Below are 19129 nucleotides of genomic sequence, written 5' to 3' on the forward strand. Positions count from 1 at the left end.
TGGAAGGTCTGCGTGCTTCCAGTAGGATCTCTTGAACTTTTTGGAGAGAGATATGGGTAGAAGTCATGGAACCCTCCAAGCTGTCAGCTGCAATGTTTGCAGGTTGGGATGAACAGTCCTGTAATTGTGCTGAGTTAGAAGCAGAGGCTATTGAGGCAGGGGCCACGGCTTGGTGCGAGATATGCTCCTTAGTAATGGATACCAGTGCTGCCTTGGCCAGTCTGGAGCTATCAAAATACCTTCGGTTGCTCTGCTTTGATCTTCAGTAACACCTTGGTCATTAATGGTAGAGGTGGGAATGCGTAGATTGTCAGAGAATTCCAGCTGAAGGAGAGAGCATCCATTCTCCAGGCTTGAGGATGGTGTGTCCTCGAACAGAACTTCTTCAGATGATGATTGATGTGAGAGGCAAAGAGATCTATGTCCGGCCTTCCCCACGCATGAGTTATTTGCGAAAAAATGTCTGGATGCAGCATCCATTCGTGCGGGTCCAAAATGTTTCTGCTTAGACTGTCCGCCAGAACATTGTCCTTGCCTGGAACAAACTGGGATTGCAACTGCAGGTTCAGTTTCAGGGCCTTTTCCCAAAGAGTCATTGTTAGTCTGCAGAGGGGGTAAGAATGAGTGCCTCCCTGTTTGTTTATGTACCACATGACAGTGGTGTTGTCTGTCTATTAGCAGATGACCTTGCTGAAGAAATTTTCCGAAGGCCTCGATTGCATGAATCACTGCCAACATCTCTTTTTGATTGATGTGCAGATGCATATCCCGGGGAGCCCATTGCCCTTGCATGCATCTGCCTTCCATGTGCGCCCCCCATCCATGATCCGAGGCGTCTGTTGTAATGGTTTGGCTTGCTTGAGGTTTGTTGAAGGGCATGCCTTTTAGCTGGCTTGCTTGTGCCCACCACAAAAATTCCTTTTGTAGACATGGAATGAGTGGAATTGCTTCTAAGTTGTGGCTGGGTTGAGACCATAGGCTTTTTAGGTACCAGTGCAGTTCTCATGTGTAGTCTTGCTAGTGGAATCAGAAGAATGCAAGATACCATGAAACCCAGGGCCTGCAGGAATTTCCTTGCAGTCATCTGGGTGAGCTTTGCTAGGCTTTTGAAGTAATCTGGTAATTGTTCTTGTTTTTCTTCCGTGAGGAAAGCCATTTGTGAGTTTGTGTCCAGTTTGGCTCCTAGTAAAATTATTTGTTGGGATGGCAGTAGTCTTGATTTCTGAATGTTGACTGTGTATCCCAAAGCCTGTAGTAAGTGTATGACATAGTCCAAGTTTCTTATCAAGGCTTGTTTGCTGTCCGCTTATATAAGGCAGTCATCCAGATAAGGGAAAATTTGTATCCCCTGGAGTCTGCAATGTGCAATTACTGATGCCAGGCATTTCGTGAATACTCTGGGCGCAGCAGATAAGCCAAACGGCAATGCTGAGAATAGATAATGCTCTGACCCTGCAAGAAATAAGAGGTATCTTCTGCAACTGCGTCTGATTGGGACATGCAGGTATGCCTCCTTCAGGTCCAGAGTAACCAGCCAAGACCCCTTGCCCAGCATGGGAAGAAGTTGCTGCAACGTCAGCATTTTGAATTTCGGCACAATGAGAAAGGTGTTTAGAGCGGACAAGTCCAGTATAGGTCTCCATTGCTTTTCTTTTCTTGGAACAAGGAACAGTCATGAGTAGAATCCCTGGCCTTGTTCCTGATGAGGAACCTTTTCTATTGCTTTGATTTGTAGCCGCTTTGAAACTTGTATGAGTGCCTCTGCCCTTTGATTGTGTGGCAGGTTTGGCATGCCTTGTCTTGTTGGTAAGGTATGGAAGTGGAACCTGTAACCTTTGTCTATTATGTTCAAAATCCATCAGTCCTTTGTAAAATAAGGATAACTTTCCGCCTAAACGAGCTTCTCTTTTAGCCTTGGTCAGCGGTGTCAAAGTCAAGTCATTGTGATTGTCCCTGTGGAGCAGTGGGAGTCCCTGCGCCACTTCTCTGATTAGTTGGTTGCCATTGGCGGCCCCTGTAGGAGCCTCGGTATTGCCCTCTACCTTGAGCACGCCTGCTTTTTCCCCTTTGAAACTTGTCAGTGTCTGGAAAGGACCAATTCTTCGAAGGCCAATTCCTGCTGAACCTTGGTCGCTGAACCTGGAGGAAATCTTTGACCGTTTGTACTGATTTAGCCTTTTCCTCAATTGATTTCAACACATCCTGTGCATTAGCACCAAATAGCTTGTCTTTTTCCAGAGGTGCATCTAGAAGCTTTACTTTAACATGATCTGGCAATGACTGTTCTTTCAACCAAGCATGTCTACGTATGACGGCCCCTGTCATAGCTGCCCTACATGAAGCTTCCAATGCATCATAACCACACTGAAGAAAATGATTGCTAACCTGCTGAGTATTATGAACCAAATCCTGCAAAGCCTTTCTATCTAAAGGCTCAGGAGAGGCTAACTTTTTCTGCAAATCATCCATCAGAAAATCTTGATACTGAAACATATGAAAAAGACAGTTAAGAGCCCTCATGGCAAGGGTGGTAGAGGTATAAACTTTCTTACCCCACCTCTCCAGGGACCTAGATTCCCTGTCTGCAGGCAAAGGATTCTTGGTCGTGGAAGTGGCCACTCCTTTGGGCCCCTGAGAAATAGTTTCTAGATCAACAGAGTGGGCCTTAAAGAGATGCTTATGAGTTTCAGGAACCCTCTAATATCTGTCTGGCTTGACAGGAGCAGGAGGGAGAGAATCAGGAGAAGTACTGGAGTCTGAGAACACATCATTCAATACATCTAACACTGGGGGTATTAGCTAAAGGCCTGTGCTGGGGTAACTTAAGGAAGGTCCGAAGCCTTTTCCTGAAGTCGGAGAAATCCTGGTCCTGCCACTGAAAATGCTCTCTCATGGAGTGGAGAATTTCCCCGAAAGAAATATCCTCAGGAGGAGAGGCAGAGGGAATGGATTCATCTGTATCAGAATCCTCGTAGGCCGGGAAGGGTTCTTCCTGGGAATCTGAAAGGCCTGACTCATCAGAGGCTTCATCTGAGGAAAGGGCATCTGCTCAACCCTAGGCCTTTTGTCTGAAGGCAGCTCAGAACATCTGTCTGGATGAGCCTGAGAGCCCCTGATTAAAAAAAAGTACAGTTTTGTACCTACCATAAATGTAGATTCCGATAGACATGCAACTGCAGTCATAACATGTGGGTTGTCCTGCCTCAGGCAGCCCTCGGTCGGCCGGATTCCAAAGTCTGGGTCCGACGTCGGCTGATGTCGCATTTCTCTCAGACGTCAGAGCGGCTGGAGTACATAAGCATCAGCCGACGCCATTTTCTTCAGTGTTTCTTGCCCCAGATGCCAGGTGCCCTCCAAGGAAGGCTGTAAACAAATTGGAAGACAAAAACAGGATTCCAAACAAATAAATGAGCAATAAAACAAATACACCATAACAGATATCCCCAGCTAAGAGCAACAGGGATAGGAGTGGACCCTAGGCATAGAGGGGTATGGAGGGGGGGGGGGGAAATCAGACTGCAGTTGCATGTCTATCGGACATCTACATTTATGGTAGGTATAAAACTGTACTATGTCCTTCAATAATGCAACTGCAGTCATAACATATGGGTAGAATACCACAGCTTAGCTGGGGGAGGAGGTATGCTTTAGGAAAGGGATGGTGTGGCAATCAAGCCCTGCAGGACTGCCGAAGCAAAGCCTGCTCTGGAGTATAGAGGGAGATTGTAGTGTTTGGAGAATGTATGCACGGAGCTCCATGTAGCAGCTTCTAGAATGTCCTTGGTAGGCACCCCTCTTAATGCTGTAGAGGTGGCTGTAGCTCTGGTGGAATGTGGTCTGACATTGGCTGGAACAGTCTTTCCATGAAAGGAATAACAGAATCTGATGCAATGTCCAATCCATTTAGAAATAGTCCGTTTTGAAATTGCTTTTCCTTGGACTGCAGGGGCGTAAGCTACAAAAAGTTGTTCAGACTTCCTACTGGCCTTGGTTCTGTCCAGGTAGTATCGAAGTTGTCTGTGAATGTCCAAGGTATGCAACAGTCTTTCCCCCTTATTCTCAGGATTGGGGAAGAAAGCAGGCAGATGAATGGCTTGATTTAAAGAAACCCTAGATACCACCTTTGGCATAAAAGTAGGGTTGGTCCTTAATGAAACCCTGTCTCTATGAAAAATAATAAAGGGTGGTATTGCCATTAGGGCCTGTAGCTCCGAAACCCTTCTTGCTGAGTTAACTGCCAACAGGAAAGCTGTCTTCCATGAGAGAAATTGCAAGTCAACTGAAGCTGCTGGCTCAAATGGAGGTAGAGTCAGTTTTTCTAAGACAAAATTGAGGTCCCAGGCTGGCACTGGAGCCTTTCTTGGTGGCTTAATGTTCTTGATTCCCCTAAGGAATTGTCTTAGTAAGGGGTGAGAGAAAACAGGAGGATCAGTGTTGTATCTAGCTGAAATAGCAGATGCATGTTATCTTTATGGAAGAATATGAGAGGCCGTTCTTTAACACATCTGCCAAATATTCCAAGATGAGTGGGATGTTCAACAATGATGCATCATGTCCCTTGCTGGTATTCCAATTGCTGAATCTTTTCCACTTTGCTAAGTAAACCTTTCTGGTGGATGGTCTTCGAGCCTCTGTTAGTATCCGCTGAACTTCCTTGGAGAGAGATAAGCGTGTCTGAAGATTTGGATGCAGTGTTTCGAAATTGTGTTGAGTCAAAAGTAGAGGCCACTGGGGGAGGGCCCACCTCCTGGTGTGACATATGCTCCGTAGTAGTGGGTACCAGTGTTGTCTTGGCCAATCCGGAGCTATTATGATTCCCTTGGGCTTCTCTGCTTTGATCTTTAGTAATACTGAGGTCATCAGTGGCAGAGGTGGGAATGCATAGATTGCTAGGGAGTTCCAGTTGAATGAGAGGGCATCTATTTTCCAAGCTTTTGGATGGTATGTCCTTGTGCAAAATTTTGGTAGAAGATGGTTGAGGTGAGAGGCAAATAGGTCCACTTCTGGCTTGCCCCATGTTGAAGTGAGTTGTCTGAAGGCCTTCGGATGTAACCTCCACTCGTGTGGATCTGAAATTCATGCTTAGGCTGTCCGCCAACACATTGTCTTTTCCTGGAACAAACTGGGATTGTAACTGGATGTTTAGGCTCAGTGATTTCTCCCAAAGCTGCATTGTCAGTCTGCAAAGGGGGTAAGAGTGGGTGCCCCCTTGCTTGTTTATGTACCACATCACAGTGGTGTTGTCTGTCCGTATCATTAAATGGCCTTGCTGGAGTTGGTGTTGAAAAGCCTCGATGGCATGCATTACGGCCAGCATTTCCTTTTGGTTTATATGCAGGTGTGTGTCCTTTGGAGACCATTGTCCTTTTATACACCTGCCTTACATGTGCGCCCCCCATCCAAGGTCTGAGGCGTCCGTAGTCATGGTCTGTGTTATCTGTGGTTTTTTGAATGACATACCTGTGTTTTCCTGGCTCACCGAGGCCCACCATAGGAATTCGTTTTGTAGGCATGGAATGAGTGGTATGATTGTCTCCAAGTTGTTGCTGTGTTGAGACCAAATGCTTTTTAGGTACCATTGAAGCTTTCTCATGTGTAGTTTTGCTAATGGAACCAGTAGAATGCAGGATTGCCATGTAACCCAGGGCCTGTAGGAATCTCCTTGCAGTCATCTGGGTGAGTTTTGCTAAACCTTTGAAGTAATGAGTTAACTTCTCTTGCTTGTCTTCTGTCAGGTAAGCCATCTGAGAGGCTGTGTCTAGTTTGGCTCCTAAGAAGATTATTTGCTGGGATGGCTGCAGTCTTGACTTTTGGAAGTTGACTGTGTATCCCAGAGCTTGAAGTAATCGTATGACATAATCCAGGTTTTTGTCAACATCAATTTGTCGTCCGCTTGTATGAGGCAGTCGTCCAGGTGCGGGTAAATTTGTATACCCTGGAGCCTGCAATGAGCAATTACTGAAGCCAGGCATTTTGTAAATACTCTGGGCAGTAGATAAGCCAAATGGCAATGCTGAGAATTGATAATGCTCTGGCCCTGCAAGAAATCTGAGGTATCTTCTGCATCTGTGTCTGATAGGGACATGCAGGTATGCCTCCTTGAGGTCCAGAGTAATCAGCCACGACTCCTTGCCCAGCATGGGAAGGAGTTGCTGTAGAGTCAGCATTTTGAACTTTGGTACTATGAGAAAGGTGTTTAATGCGGACAAGTCCAGTATTGGTCTCCATTGAGATTCTTTTCTTGGAACAAGGAACAGTCTTGAGTAAAACCCTGGTCTTGTTCTTGTTGTGGAACTCTTTCTATTGCTTTCATTCGAGTCAGCAGAGTGATTTGCTTGATAGCCTCTGCCCTCTAATTTTGTGGTAGGTTTGGCATGCCTTGTTTTCTTGGTAAGGTATGAAAATGAAACCTGTACCCTCGGTCTATAATGTCCAAAATCCATTTGTCCTTTGTCAGTCTGTGCCAGTTTTCTGCAAACAGAGATAATTTCCCGCTCAAGGGAGCTTCTAGTTGTTCCCTGGTAGGCGGTAGTAGAGGAAAGTCATTGAGTTTGTGGTTGTTGGGCAGGTGGAAACCCCTGCGTCACTTCTTTGGTTTCCTGGCTGCCATTGTCGTCCCCTGTAAGGGCCTCTGTATTGGCCTCTTCCTCGGCCACGTCTGTTCTTACCCCTTTGAAACTTTTCTGGATTAGGAAAAGACCAGTTTGAGGGCCAATTCCTACTGAATCTGGGGGGGGGGGGGGGGGGTTGAACCTGGAGGAAATCTTTCACAGTCTGAACTGATTTTGCTTTTTCTTCGATGGTCTTTAACATATCCTTAGCATTTGCACCAAAAAGCTTGTTCTTTTCCAAAGGTGCATCCAGAAGTTTTGCTTTTACATGATCTGGTAGAGGTTGATCTTTTAACCAAGCATGTCTACGAATCACTGCCCCTGTCATAGCTGCCCTACATGAAGCTTCCAGTGCATCATATCCACACTGCAGGAAGTGATTGCTTACTTGCTGAGTGTTATGTACAGCTTCCTGCAAAGTCTTCCTGTCTAAAGGATCAGGAGAAGCTAATGTTTTTTGTAAATCTTCTAAGAGATAATCCTGATATTGTAACATATGAAAAAGGCAATTTAAAGCTCTCATAGATAAGGTAGTGGATGTGTAAACCATTTTGCCCCATCTTTCTAATGACCTCACTTCCCTGTTGGAGGGCAAAGGATTTTTTGAGGTGGAGGCTGAAACTCCTTTAGGCCCCTGTGAAATAGTTTCCAAATCAGCAGTATGGGCCCTGAATAAATGGGAATGAGTTTCTGGGACCCTGGAATACCTGTCTGGCTTGGCTGGAGCAGGAGGAAGAGAATCAGGGGTAGCACTAGAGTCAGAATACAAATCATCCAGAACATCAAGTACAGGAGGAATAGCCAAGGGCCTGTGATGAGGCTTCTTAAGGAAAGTCCTCAGGCGTTTCCTAGAATCAGAATATTCCTGACCTTGCCACTTGAAATGTTCCCTCATGGTGTGCAGAACTTCCCCAAAGGAAATATCCTCAGGAGGGGAGGCCGAAGGGATGGAATCTTCTGCATCCGAGTCCTCATAGGTCTGGAAGAGCTCTTCCTGGCTATCAGAGTGGACAGAGCCCTCAGAATCTTCATCTGAAGGAGTAGGGTCAGAGGGTTCAACCCGGGGCCTTTTATCAGGAGGAGGCTGGGATGCTCTCTCAGGATGGGCCTGTGAACCTCTAATCATGGAAATTAAATCAGCAGCCATGGACATAATTTGTGTCTCCGGAGTCGGCTGAGGTAAGGATTTAGAAGTAATATGCTTTGTTTTGCTGGCTGCCTTAGCTCTAGTGTAGGGCCTTAATAGACATGGCCATAGGAGGCCTGGCAGCTCCACGTGCAGGAGTGACCTTGTCTACAGCAATGGTCTCGGGCATTTCCTCGGTTTCGGTATCCGGAGGAAAATCTATAACTGGCGGCGGGAGTAATGTCTGGAATCGGAGTAGTCGGTAATGCGGTGTCTTCGGTTCGGAGCGGTGGAGAGACAGTCTCAGAGGGAACCGGAGCACTCGCGCTAGGTTTTGGCGTGGAGTCGGTGGTAGATGCGGGCCGAGGATGTCGGTCCCGGTCTTTTCGCTTTTTGGGAGTTTGCGATGTCGAAGATCCGACGGCATGGTGTAAGCAAAATTATTGCCGAAAAATTCTTCAGCGAACTCTGCCCGGCGCCTGAGTGCGCGCTTGTTGAAGCGAGCACAGGCTACACAGGCCGAGACGTCGTGGTCTGGGCCCAGGCAAGGGAGGCAGTAAGAGTGGAAATCCTGATGAGGTATTTGTTTACCACAAAAAAGACAATTGTTAACTTTTTCAGTAATTTCTGACATCGGCTGAGGCAAGAAAAGGTCCCCAACGGGGTACTTAGCTTTTTTGATGACTTCGGTATCGTAGAATACAGGAGCTGACCGACTGGCACTTGCGAACTGCTTCTGCTTCGGGCACCGCGCGGCAAGAAAGACTGAAGAAAATGGTGTTGGCTGATGCTTATGTACTCCAGCCGCTCTGACTGAGAGAAATGCGACATCAGCCGACGTCGGACCCAGACTTTGGAATCCGGCCGACCGAGGGCTGCCTGAGGCAGGACAACCCACATGTTATGACTGCAGTGGCATTCTTGAAGGACATTTAGATCTGCAGCTAAAGTCAAAATCCGTTTATCCGAAGTGGGAGTCTGTGAAAAAGATTTAGGAGGGTGAGACTTAGCCTGGCTGGCAGCCTTAGCAGGCCTTGATGGACATAGGCACTGGAGGCCTAGCTGTCCCACGTGCTGGAGTAACTTGGTCCACCGGTATGGTGTCAGGCAAATCTTGGGCTTCGGTTTGAGGAGGAAAAACAACAACCGGCACCGAGTTGGCCTCCGGGACCGTAGTGTGCGGTAAAACGGTGTAGTCAACCTGGAGCGGTTGAATTACCGCCTCCGGAGACAGATACACATGTGGTAGGCTTAGGCGTGGTGTCACGGGCCACGAAGGTCGGTCCCGGTCCTTCCGTTTTTTGGAAACGTGTGCTGTCGGAAGCTCCGACGGCATGATATAGGAGTAATTTTCCCCAAAAAAGTCTTCAGCAAATTCTGCCCGGCGCCTAAGTGTGCGCTTATTGAAGCGAGCACAGGCCGAGACGTCGTGGTCTGGGCCCAGGCAGGGAAGGCAGTAAGAATGGAAGTCCTTATGAGGTATTTGTTTACCACAAGACAAACAATTAACTTTTGCAGTTTTATCTGACATCGGCCGAGGCAAGAAAAGGTTCCCCAATGGGGTACTTAGCTTTTTGATGACTTCGGTAACTGAAAACACAGGAGCTGGCCGACCGGCACTTGCGAACTGCTTCTGCTTCGGGCACTGCACGGCAAGAAAGACTGGAGAAGATGGCGCCTGCTGATGATTTTATACCCCAGCCGCTCTGACGTCGGGGAAGAAGCGACAACAGCCGACGCCGGACCCAGACTTTGGAATCCGGCCGACCGAGGGGCTGCCTGAGGCAGGACAACCCATATGTCAGAAAGTACAGTTTTGTACCTACCATAAATGTAGATGTTCGAGGATCCACATTGCTGCAGTCCTTACTATTGGGTAGTCCGCTGTCCAGTCGGCCCGAATACCAGAGTATATGGCTGACGTCGGTCAGGGCGCATTAGACTGACGTCAGTACGTCAGGGTACTAATGCGCATGACCGACGTCATATCCTCAGTCTTTTCTTGCCCCAGATGTCAGAAGACCCTAAAAAGACAAGGCCCAAAATACCTGCACCAAAAATATGTACAATATATACAAAAATATATACAAAAATATCAGCATATAACCTCACCTACACAACCACCCCTAAACACAGAGGGGAAGGAGGGAGGTAAATTGGACTGCAGCAATGTGGATCCTCGAACATCTACATTTATGGTAGGTACAAAACTGTACTATGTTCTTCGTTCCACATTGCTGCAGTCCTTACTATTGGGTAGAATCCCAAAGCAGAGGTAAGGGAGGCTGGCAAATCATAAAGAAGTAGGAGCTGACAACATGCCTTGCAAAACAGCTGTGGCAAAACCAGCCCTAGACTTAGAGTAGATAGGAAGGTGATAATGCTTAGAGAAAGTATGCACTGAACTCCAAGTAGCAGCCTCCAAAATATCCTTAGTTGCCACCCCCCTTAGAAATGCTGTTGAAGTGGCAGTAGCCCTAGTGGAATGAGGCCTAATCCCAGCTGGAATCTCCTTGCCATGATGGGAATAACAAAATGCAATGCAAAACCCAATCCACCTAGAAATAGTTTGTTTTGACACAGGCTTGCCCTCTTGAACTCAAAGCAAAAGAAACAAACAACTGCTGAGACTGCCTAAAATCCTTAGTCCTGCTTAAATAATAACGCAATTGCCTGTGTACATCTAAAGTGTGCAAAATCTTTTCCCCTTTATTTTGGGGGTCTGCATAAAAAGTAGGCAAATGAATAGTTTGGTTTAAAGCCACACTAGAAACCACCTTAGGCATAAAGGAAGGATTAGTACGTAATGATACCCTATCCTTATGGAAAATCAAAAAGGGCTCTACTGCCATAAGGGCCTGCAACTCAGACACCCTTCTTGCAGAAGTAATAGCCAACAGAAAAGCAGTCTTCCATGACAAGTATTTCAATTCAGCAGTAGCCGCAGGCTCAAAAGGTTGTAGAGTAAGTTTTTCCAACACAAAATTGAGATCCCAAGCAGGAGTAGGAGCTCTACGTGGGGGTCTTATATTCTTTGCCCCTCTAAGAAACTGTTTGAACAAAGGATGCGAAAACAATGGTGGGTCACAATCATAGTGAGCTGAAATTGCTGCAGCATGAATCTTAATGGAAGAGAAGGACAAACCTTTGTCCAATAACTCAGTAAGATATTGAAGAGCCACACTCAAATTAGGCTCAGAAATCTCCAAATTCTTTGCTGTACTCCAAAATAAAAATCTCTTCCATTTTTCTCGTACACTTTCCTTGTACTAGGTCTTCTAGCTTCCATAATCACATTTAAAACTTGTTGAGGAAGTTGAGACCTGCTGTGTTTCAACACAGAATATGCCAGGCTGTTAGATGAAGAGAGTGAAGCTTGACATTGAGCAGATGACCGTCCTTCTGAGATAACAGATGAGGAATCAAAGGTAAAGGCCATGGAGGCTTCCTTACCAGACTCCTTAGTAGTGGGTACCAGTGTTGCCGAGGCCAATCTGGAGCTATCAAAATCATCCTTGGCTTGTCTTGTCTGACTTTTAATAGCACCTTTGGAAGAAGAGGCAGAGGTGGAAAGGCATACACATGAAGGTTTTTCCAACTGAAAGACAGAGCATCCACTTTCCAAGCTGTGTGATGAAACCCCTTTGTGCAAAACTTTGGCAGCTGGTGGTTTAGTGGAGAAGCGAACAGATCTATGTCTGGAGTTCCCCATGACACTGTCAATTTCTGAAATACATGAAGATCCAGTTTCCACTCGTGGGGATCCATGATTTGTCTGCTTAACACATCTGCTAAGGAGTTCTGTGCTCGGCAGAAACCTTGCCTGAAGAGTTAGTTGCAAGCTTAGCGCAGTCTCCCATAAAATGATTGCTTGCCTGCATAGAGGATAAGAATGTGTTCCCCTTGCTTGTTGATGTACCACATGACAGTTGTGTTGTCTGTTAGAATCAACACCTGCCCTGGAAGAAGTAACTCCTTGAAAGCCATTAATGCAAACTGGACTGCTAACATCTCCTTCATGTTGATATGTAGATGCTGTAGTCTGGCAGGCCACTTGTCTTGTATCCACTTTCCATTTAGATGAGCTCCCCAAGCAATGTCCGAGGCATCTGTCGTTAAAATCTGACTTGCCTCTGGCCGGGTCACAGAGAGTCCCTTGTTTAGGTGACATTCCTGAGCCCACCACAAAAATTCTTTTTGAAGGCAAGGTATTATTTGAATGACAGTGTCCAAATCCTGGCAGTGCTGTGTCCATACATTTTTGAGATACCATTGTAGCTTCCTCATATGCAGTTTGGCATTGGGAAGCACCAGAATACAAGATGCCATGAACCCTAATGCTTGAAGGACTGTCCTTGCAGTCAGCACGGACTGATGAGATAGTTGATGGAAGTAAAGTGATAGACTCTTTTGTTTGTCCGGGGTTAAAAAGGCCATCTGGGCTGCTGTATTCAGTCTCACACCCAGAAAGCACATGTCTTGAGAGGGTACTAGACTGGACTTTATTTCGTTCACAGAATACCCTAGGCATCTTAGCACTGCTATAACATATTCCAGATGCTGTAGAAGATCTTCCTTTTCTTGAGCCAGAATCAGGCAGTCGTCCAAGTAAGGATAGATTTGAATTCCTTTTAGCCTGAAGTAAGCTATCACTGGAGCCAGAACCTTTGTGAATACTCTGGGCAGTAGATAAGCCAAAGGGCAATGCAGAGAACTGATAATGAGAATTTCCAGCTCGAAACGCAGATACTTCCTGCAACTTAGTCTTATAGGCACATGAAGGTAAGCTTCCTTGAGATCTAAAGTTACCATCCAGTGATCTTTGCCCAGCAGAGGTAAAAGCTGTTGTAACGTCAACATTTTGAACTTGGGAATGTCCAGATAAGTGTTGAGGATAGATAAATCCAAAATTGGTCTCCACGTGTTCCCCTTCTTTGGTACTAGGAACAGGCGAGAATAAAATCCTAGGCCCCTTTCTGATACAGGGACTGGCTGAATGGCCCCTATTTGGAGTAACAGAGAAATTTGCTTGTGAGCCTTTTTCCTTTGTGGAGGAGGAACATCTGGCATGCCTTTGAAAGGGGGCAATGTATGGAAATAAAACCTGTAACCGTGGTGAATGATATCCAACACCCATCTGTCTTGAGTAATTAAATCCCAATTTCCTTTGAAAAGAGACAGTCTTCCTCCCAAAGGAGCTGCCAGACGAGAATCTACTGGCAGCTGAAAAGGCAGGTCATTGGGTCTGTTTACGAAAGGACTGACCCCTGCCCTCACCAGAAGTCTGAGCAGGTGAACTCCCTGTTCTAGGCCTAAAAGAACCTTGAGCTCTGCCCCTACCACGCCTAGACCTACCCCTAGACTGGGAATCATAAGCAGGATATGTCCATCCCTTAGTAGGCCAATTTCTACTAAACTTGGTGGCTGCACCTGCAAAAAATCTTTAACAGTTTGCATAGACTTAGCTTTGTCCTCCATTTTCTTTAAAACTGCTTCCACAGGCGAACCAAACACCACATCAGACTGTAAAGGAGCATCCAAAATCCTTGTCTTAACATGCTCAGCTAAATTCTGATCCCTCAACCAGGCATGCCTGCGAAGAACAGAACTAGTGGCAGCCACCCTCGAGGAGGCCTGTACAGCATCAAAACCACATTGCAAAGAATGCTTACCCACTTGTTCAGACACATGAACTAAATCCAGCAACTCTTTACACTCAATACCTTCCGCCAAAGCATCCACCTTAGATTTCAGTTGTGAAAGGAGATAATTTTGATATTTAAGCATGTGAAACTGACAATTCAACCGCCTCATGGCTAAAGTGGAAGAAGTATACACTTTCTTTCCCCATCTATCCAAAGCCCTTGCCTCTTTATCAGTGGGAACAGGGTTTTTAACCACAGAGGCCTTAACACCTTTAGGTCCCTGAGAAACAGTTTCCGGGTCTGCCCTAGGACTCTTTAAAGATACTTATGAGCTTCAGGCACCCTATAGTACCTATCAGGTTTAACAGGAGCAGGAGGCAAAGAATCAGGGTTCAGGGAAGCCTCTGCAAAAACATCTTCCACCACATTCAACACAGGAGGTATAGCTAAGGGCCTATGCTGGGGCAAAAGCAAGAATTCCCTAAGCCTTTTCCTGGAATCAGAGTAATCCTGGCCTTCCCATTTAAAGTGCTCCCTCATGGAATGCAGAGTCTCTGAAAATGAGAAATCCTCAGGAGGAGAAGCTGTAGGAGTGGAATCATCCACATCAGAATCAGAATAAGGAGGATACTCCTGCAAATCTTCCGCAGAAGACTCAGAAGCCTCTGAACACTGTTCAAAACTATCAAACTCGGTTCCACCCTAGGCCTCTTATCAGGAGGGGCATAGAACCTCTAATCATAGTAATCAAATCTTCTGCCATTTTAAGCATATGTTTCTTAGGCACAGAACCTGAAATGCTAGGAGAAGCCCCCACTGAAGCTGAACTTGGCCTACCTCTCAAAGAAGTTTTGGCAACAGAAGGAGAGGCTCTAACTACCTTGGGAAGAGAGGGAAGAACAGTTACCTGAGAAGCCCCCTCAGCCTGGCCTACCTCCTGAGAAGGCACATCCTGTAACAGTAAAGTCTCTGCCTGAGACTCCAAAGAAACTCCTGGCAAAACCTCTGGCTCCACTGAGCCTTCTAAAGAACCGACGTCCGGGACTGCCGGTTCATCAACCCTAGGCTTCGATGTTTTGTCCTTGCGCTTCTTGGACGAAGCGGGCGTCGGAGCATCCGACGGCATTTTATAATTGCAATGCTTCCCAAACACTAACCTGGCACAGTCTAACCGCCTCTTAATAGTGCGTTTGTTAAACCTAGCACAAGAGCGGCATCCAACAACGTCGTGCTCAGGCCCTAAACAAGGTATACACAAGGTATGGTAATCCCTATGAGGTATCCGTTTCCCACAAGAAATACAGTTATTCACTTTCTGACATCCGGTTAAATACTGAGGCAAGAAAAAACCAAAATGTTCCCCAACGGGGTACTTAGCCAACTCTGATTCGGTCTGAAACTCCAGCTTCGGAAATATTTCAGAACGCCAACCTGCACTCGCAAAACTGCTTCTGCATCGGACCATGCGGCAAAAAAGACTGAGGATATGACGTCGGTCATGCGCATTAGTACCCTGACGTACTGACGTCAGTCTAATGCGCCCTGACCGACGTCAGCCATATACTCTGGTATTCGGGCCGACTGGACAGCGGACTACCCAATAGTAAGGACTGCAGCAATGTGGAACGAAGAACATCTGCAGTTGCATTCTTGAAGGACATCAGATCTTGCTGAAACCCTGTCATGCGAGACAATTAAGAGCCCTCAAAGTAAAGGTGGATGAAGCATAAGATCACTTTTCTAACCAATCCAGTGGCCAAGACCTCCCGTCTGGGAAGGCTTGAGGAGTGCTCTGGAAGCTTTTTCGGTGGCTGCCACCACCACTATATAGATGACTAGACCCTTGCACCAATAAGGCCCATCTTTGAGGGGTGCAAGACCTTTGTCCCATTTTCTAGATATTGGTTCTACTCTGGGTTGGGCTCCTTCCATGCCCTCAAGATACCAAATCTATAAGGGTATCCACAGCAGGCACCACCCAGCATGTGGATGGGTCCACTGTAAAGGCCTTCCTCCTCCAGAGAAGGCTTCAATGGTCCAGCCCCTGCACTGGCAAAGTAGCTCTAACATATCACCATAGGAGTCATCATGCAGGGGACTAGGGGGAACCCTTTTTTTTTCCTCACAGTACATAGCCACAAGAAGGGATTCTTCCAGAGGATCCAAGTGGTCCCTCTTACACTTTCGATTTCCTGAAATCGAAATCTCCCACTAAGACAAAGTGGAAGGTAAGAAAGTGGAAGGGGAAGAGTGGGGTAACCCCTCCAAGGGGGCAGACTAGTGGTCCATTGACCATGTCCAGAGCAGCCTGACAACTGGTCAGCAGCAGATGGAAAATGGGAGGGTATGCTCGCTGGAGATATCAGACCCTTCTCTGATCAAAAACATCCTCTGTACAACACCAAGGCAAGTCTCCTGATCAAAGGGTCCAGGCCCTCTAAGGCACCGCAGACAATCCTGAACCTGAAGGCACCACACAGATCAGATGCAACTGGGAGCTGAGCTACCAAAGTCTGAGGCTCTGAGGGGGGAGTGACTAAAGACCATTACTGTCAACACCAAAAGCCCAGTCTCAACACCACAGCTGTGAAGAGCTGTATCAGCCCCAAACAGGTCTGTGTCGAATCTACCAAGAAACATGATAGTGGACCTATTGTTCCATTAGCCAGAGTCTGATATGCAAGGCTATGGAGCTCATCATCATGGACCCAATTAAACAAGGATATAGGGAATCTCCAAACTCTAGATCCCATGCAATTTGGTTTTGTGAAAGGTAGATCATGCCTGCTCAACCTGGTTGACTTGAGTCACCAAAGCTGGGGATGAAGGTAAAGCAGTTCATACAGCCTACCTCGATCTGGCAAAGGCCTTTGATACCATTCCCCACTCAGGAATTGATAAACTCACCAAACTAGACATCAACCCCTATATCACTAGGTGGGTTGAAAATTGGCTCACCGATAGAACCCACAGTGTGAAAATAGTGGACTCAAGTCAGAGTGCCGACCAGTCACGAGTGGAGTTCCACAAGGATTGGTCCTGGGTCCTCTCCTGTTTGGCATCTACTTCTCAAAAGTCCAGGCCAATACAGAGGGACTCTGGCTGACCAAGTTCACAGATGACTAAAAGCAATTAACTCCCCCAAGTGATGTAGACATCCTACAGAAAGGCCTCACTGAGACCAATGACTTGTCGAAACCATGGCTTTACACTTCATGCCAAACAATGCATAGTCATCCTCCCCCTTGGGAAAAAAAAAACTCAGCCCACTGAACACTGAAGGCGTTGTAAGAGATCTGGGGACACAGGTTGACAGCAACCTCCCCTTCGACCACCACAGAAACTCCTGTGTGGCACATCTCATTACCAAGGGTTTTGCATCCAGGAAGAAAGGTCATCTCTCTACTCTTCCCTCATTAGGCCAGAGTATAATGCCTCATTTGGCATGTACCTCACTAGACACATGCAACAGCTGGAAAGGCCACAAAAGTACCTCAAAGAGGATCCTGGGCCTTAAACACATTGTACACAGACAGACTCAAAACTCCAGCTATTCTTGGGTCTCGTATAGTCTACCAAGAGGCGATCTCTGACTTACAAAGCCATGTCAGACTCAGCTCTGTTAGAAATGCTACATCTAAAAATATCCCAGTCCCTCCGCACCACACACTCCACAGACCTCAACCCCATTACCACAATCAACAGAACATACTGAGGGACAGGTTCACAACCCAGAAACTGCCTATGCTCTGTGAGTCTATTCCCATACATGTCAAGCAGAGCACCTCGCGGGCCCTCTTAAAGAGAAATCTTGAGTACATAGGGAATAGAAAGCTCACCCCGGGGATCACTCCAGTGGCTCTACTTGATAGAGGCACTGGGAACCAACGTCTGGCAGCATGACGTCAGGGCACTTCTATGGGCACGATGTCAGGGCACTTCTATGGGCTAGGCTTGTAAAGGCAAGGCTCCAGGGTCATTAGCCCAGTACACACCTATGAACCCATGTAAACACCAGGCTGCCATATCAGATCCAGAGGATGGGAACTCTACTGGCCCCAAAGACCTCAGATCCAAGGAGGGGAGGGAGGAAATCCAAAGTATAGAACTGAGGATCCTGGAATCTGCGTCGGACATGAGGGGATGAGGCCCAATTGCATCAGTGCCTGCAAAAAGGAACACATCAGCTGCTCCAGATATGACAGATACTGCCCATAGAGGAGGACAGATTCAAGGGGTGTTGCAAAGACTACCTAGCATTTCAGATCCAAGCCAGAAAGGCTCAGAACAGAGATGGAGAAGGTGAGGACTCTGGTGAGTGAGGAGTACATGGGGAAAAGGGGGAAGTCACCCAACCCAAATGTGCCCCTTTAACCAAAGGGACTGGGAATGCGCAGAACCAGTGTGAAGCCTTCTTTGAAATTTTTGGCACTGACTGCAACCAGCTCCAAGATGTCAGCACCAAAAGCAGACAAGTAACCTTAGGAAGCCAACAGCTAAGGAACCTTCGGACTCCATGAACCCAAAGGGAGCCATCCCCAAGGTGGAAGCAGAGAATGATTTCTTGCACTCCCTATGGGAGTGTCTGAAGTCTTGCACCACAAGCTTCACAAAACCAGTCTTGGGATCCAGAAGAGATGCCTTAAAACTAAAGAGCTAGAAGGCAAAAGGCCCTCAGGTGTGAGGTTTGCTTTGCTCTTGTTCAAGGCCAGAGAGCTGAAGGTCTCACAGCTAGAACACCTTGAGTCCAAGTGCTCCGGGCCCAAGCAAGACATTTAAGGTGAGCTTGAGAGTGACAGTTTGTGCCGATAGGAGATGCACTTCAACCCCTTGTGCACACAAAAGTGCACAAATCTAGTACTATAACACAAGGGGATGAGGGAAAGGCTAACCTCACCATTCCTAGCAAAAAAGAGAGGAAAAAGGCATGGAGCCAAGGACCAAGCTGCAGAACATGGTGGGCAAACTAGATCTGGGGAGTTTGAGGAGCAGGGAGTTATGGGTAAGGGATGCAGAGCCCAGTCAAGCTGGAAGACTTCTGAATCATCTGGTGTCAGATCCGAAGTCTCTCAGGTTGAATACAGACAGAGCAGACGTCAGGATCAGCTATTACAGACAAGGTGAAAAGTAACAAGTGCTTCAATTATGTAGCAAAGTAGCAATCATTTTTGTAGGAAGGAAAAAGCACCCCACATGAAAGACTTTAGGAGCAATTCTCAAACTAATGGATGGTTCAAGTAGCGTCAAGGTAGCAAGTCAACCATCCCCATAAAAACATCTGCTAGACACAATGAAGCTTAATCTACTACATCATGCCAGTAAATGGCTACTGTAAAAGGGTTAATCTCCATCGATACCAGACTACTTTTTACTTTAGTTTTTAGTCTGTATGCCTAGAGGGCCCATACCTGGCTCTACCACCACTCAACATGCAAGCTGTACCTGTTAGATGCATACAAACACCTGTACGGACATGTTTTTAGCAAAGAAAATACTCAGCCTAAAATGACAATTCAGATATAATGTGTATTTACTTTGCCTCTTACCCCACTTCATTATGTACCTCAATCTTATTTATTTTTACATTTGTTGACCGGGATAATCCGACTAGATATGGAGGCCTGGGAAGAAAAAGCTCCACAAACACACAAAAGTGATATAGACAATACATAACACACACTGTTTATACAATCGTTAAATCAGAAATGAGCTCTATACTACAGCATGGACAATAAGGTAGTATGTTA

The 19129-nt window shown here is 46.6% G+C and overlaps 1 protein-coding gene across 1 annotated transcript in view; it reads right to left on the minus strand.

Moving 5' to 3' along the window:
• PRDX6 (peroxiredoxin 6) overlaps nucleotides 1-19129 on the minus strand; it is a 228330-nt gene that overhangs the window by 32722 nt on the left and 176479 nt on the right. The window lies entirely within an intron of this gene.

Source organism: Protopterus annectens, chromosome 10.part0 (genome assembly GCF_019279795.1).
Source record: "Protopterus annectens isolate FY-2018-M chromosome 10.part0, PAN1.0, whole genome shotgun sequence".
Classification (NCBI taxonomy): Eukaryota; Metazoa; Chordata; order Ceratodontiformes; family Protopteridae; genus Protopterus; species Protopterus annectens.